Below are 3,680 nucleotides of genomic sequence, written 5' to 3' on the forward strand. Positions count from 1 at the left end.
CGCGGCTCCGCCCACCTCAGACGCACTTCCGGAGCGCCCGCAGTGGTACGCGACCTCTGGCCGGCAGGGGGCGCTGCGGCAGGCGCTGCGGAGGGAAGGGCGGGGGGATCCGTAGGTGGGAGCGGTGATGTGCTGTGTTAGTGCCGGGGTGACCCTCCTCATAAGAGGGCTGGGGAACCAGCTGCAGGTGTCTTTCTCGCAAGTAGAAGTGGTTTCACTATTCCCAGAACACGTCTATTCCCAAACACGAACAAACGGAGCTCCGTACTTGTAGAGATGCTGGAAGCTGATATTTCAAGCTGAAAGGCTTGTGCTGGCGTTTTGTAAAGCTTTTCCCCTGTAAGAAGTGCGGTGGCTGAGGATACCCCTTCCGTTCCAAGCCATTCTGCAGCTCCCTGGTGGCAGCTCTGTTAAAAATTGCTTACGCAGGGACACAAGTGTGTGCGACAGAAGCAGGAGCAGCTTGTGAGCCTCGCAGACAAAAAAACATGAGCTCAGCCAGCCAGGAGAAGCTGTGGTGCAGCTGATGGAGCTCGAATAAACACCAGCATGTCAGTAGCTTGGCGTTCATGTCAGATCCTTTTCTGAGCCTCGAGTGCCTCAGTATAAACACCCCCTGCAGAAGGACAGCCTGGTGCCGTTGCTGGCTGTATTGGAATCAGGAGGGCTATTCGTAGCGCAGATGTATGTGTAAAATACATGATTTACTGTCAGGTGTTACAGATATTCCTAACGCCTTGCAGAAAAAATCACCAATAGCTCTTTTTATTAATTTTCTTTTAGACAATGGAGTCCTTGAAACATCATTTACCATAATGTGAGATAAAGCAGAAGAAGCACATCCACAGAAGTATGGAAATGTTACCATCCAGGCACGCTCTTGGCAAGGTGGGTTGGCAGTGTTTGTTGCTTTTTCTTCTTTCATCTCCTTTCTGTTTTCGTCAGCTAGACGGAAAGCCTTGAAGTGTGGTTATAAAACAACAGCAAAAATAGCACCGAGCAGCTGCATTTCAGCTATTTCTCAAGGCTCTGTATCAACTGCGTTCACCACAATAAAAACATTCTAATTGCCATTCCTGTAAGCTCTCCTTGGCATCTGACAGGCAAGTAGTATTCTTTCTGGCTCATGAGTCATTACTGGAAATAAATAGACCTAGAATAGAAAATGGGTTGGTTCCGCTTGAGCCAAAATAGTCTCAAAAATAGAAGAGCTTATGCGTTTCACTGGATTTTCTCTGCACTGAGTGTAACAGTATGTGATGTAAATGATGCCAAATAAAAATGGATATAGCAACAGCTAAAGAATGCACTTCTAACTTGTCATTTTTCTATGACGATTAAATGCATTTTCTTGTAATTAGCAGTGATAATGTCATGCCAGCTCACCAAGGCACTACAAAGGAGTACTGAGTCAAATATGCAAATATAGAGCATGGCATTGCAGATGCTCTCAATGCTTGCCTCACATGTGTCTGAGTACACCTCTATGCACCGTCTGTGTTGCCTGGCTGAAGCAGAAATGATTAGTGTCTCAAGTCTTAGGCTTGGCTTTAATGAAGGCAGATTTGGAATTCCTTTCTCTACCCCACTGTCACTCCCGGCTGCTGCAGAGTTCTGCACTGGTTCTTGTTAGAGAGACTCAGTGAAGCAGAAGGTGATTTAGCTCTAGGGAAATAACAAGACATTGTAGAACTGGGAAATAATGTGGAAAAGATTTCTACATTATAGAAATAGAAACACTTATAAACAGAAATATATATTATAAAACATGCATTAGAATGCAACTGGACATATCAGTATAGACAAATGCCAAATATACACATATGACACAAAAAGGTGTATTTTTAACCAATAACTTTTTTGCAGTATTCTCATCAACTAGAATTCATTTTCTGATCTCATATATTTACACCTATCTTGATTTCAGTATGTTTAAAGTACATTTACTTCTTTGGTATGGCATGGTGACATTTCTCTGAATGACTAAAGGTTTATGGATGTGTCTTTTCAGTGTATGGTGGGAAATGTTGGAAGTGGGATAGAAATAAATGGCAGTAAGAATAAACAAAGTATTTTTTTAACTCTTGAGAACATCTGATAGGCAATGAGCTATCAAATTAATACATAACTGAGGTAGAAAGTCAAGCCACATCAAAGTAAAATGATGTTTTCATTTTTCAGTTACATTCTACACTTTCAGGATTTCTGCTGATGTGTCTATATATGCTGAAGATGGCAGAGTAAGAAGACAACACTTTCCTTTGGAATCTGCTTGTTTTCTGTGCTCCAAAGAAGAGGAAAAAAATCTGTTTAATATAATAATTTTCCCCATGAGTTGTCAGGCAATGCATGAAAAAGGCTTTTTTATGTTTACATACAACCATGCTTGAGATGTTCTTACCTATGATATCCAATAATTTCTAACTCTGGTACAGCTTCACAGATAGCAGCTATTCTATAGTTGAGGATTGTGAGTTATTACTGAAAGTTATTTTCTTTCCTCTGAATCTGTGGATCTTCAATTTAATAAAGCAAACCTGACATAACCTAGAGCATTGGATCTTGCCAGTATCTAATGTAAACAACATGGAAAGATGTGAGTATTAAGTGTAGTGCTTCCTAGCAGGAAAATAAAGGAATTGGAATGTTTTCTAGTTTTGTTTGGGCTTTTGTTTGCTTGCTTGTTTTTTTTGTTTTGTTTTGTTTTGTTTTAGGGTAGGTTTGTTTCTGTTTTTGGTACAACTAATTGTCATTCTCCCAATTTTTGTTTTTCCCAGCTTATACTATAATGATATTATAAGAGATTGAATGGTTAAGCTGTAGTCTTGGATTCCAGTTATATGTGCACTGATCCCCTTCATGTCTTCACGCGGCCAGTTTTAGCTATTTTTTAGCAACCACTGCACTAAGTACTGTGGTACTCTGAGATTCCTCAGTTAAAACGTTTCCAGCTGACCCCTGCGTGTCTGTCTTTATGACTACAAAGTGGAAAGCTCTTTTTTAAAGAACGACTGCCATTGTTTATCTTTCATGCTGGAAGCAGATCCTGCGGTTCTGAAAAGGGCTGCTGTGATCCTTTGTTCTTCTGTAAGATGGGAAAATGTCTTCCCCGGGTCTCTGGGGATTTGCTGCTCCTCTGTGCCTCAGAGGGATACATTTTCATTTATGGAAATGTTCAGAATTAGTCTGTGTGCTTATTGCCATCTGTGCTTTTTTAGTTCTAAATTTGACAGAACTAGATGTGCTTCGGTTGAACTTCCGATGTCATCTTTGTAGTGAAGATTCATTGATGGTTGTGCCTTTACTCTGCCAATGAACCCTTGGAAAGGGTTGGTATGTATATGATTCCTTGGCCTTCAGCACAGGACCAGGTTTCCCTTTCATGGTTTGCAGCTCAACATTTCCCGTTTGACACATCAAAGCCTCTGCATCTCTGTGTCCCAGCTGATCGGGTTTGCCCGTGGCCCGTTCCGAATCCTTCAACTGTTCAAAAAGCGGGAAGGGCAGGGCTGGGCAGGCCACCCCGTACTCTGGTTCGTGTGCCCCTGGTTCGGCATGCTGCCCCATTCGGAGGCCTCCAACCCCGAGCCGGCTGCAGGCAGGGGCGGCCAGTGACTGCGGCTGCCGCCCCCCGATCGCGTTGCGGGCCGCGCATGCTCCGCCGGCACAGCCCTCCCCCG

At 43.2% G+C, this 3,680-nt stretch overlaps 1 long non-coding RNA gene across 1 annotated transcript; it reads left to right on the top strand.

Annotated features, from left to right (window-relative positions):
• The first annotated feature begins 101 nt into the window (after positions 1–101).
• On the top strand, positions 102–2,658 carry LOC140257039 (uncharacterized). The gene is made up of 3 exons (XR_011904928.1): positions 102–684; positions 784–888; positions 2,182–2,658. It is a non-coding gene; the product is annotated as an uncharacterized lncRNA (long non-coding RNA).
• Positions 2,659–3,680: the final 1,022 nt, after the last annotated feature.

The sequence above is a fragment of the Excalfactoria chinensis genome, chromosome 10 (assembly GCF_039878825.1).
Source record: "Excalfactoria chinensis isolate bCotChi1 chromosome 10, bCotChi1.hap2, whole genome shotgun sequence".
NCBI lineage: Eukaryota > Metazoa > Chordata > Aves > Galliformes > Phasianidae > Excalfactoria > Excalfactoria chinensis.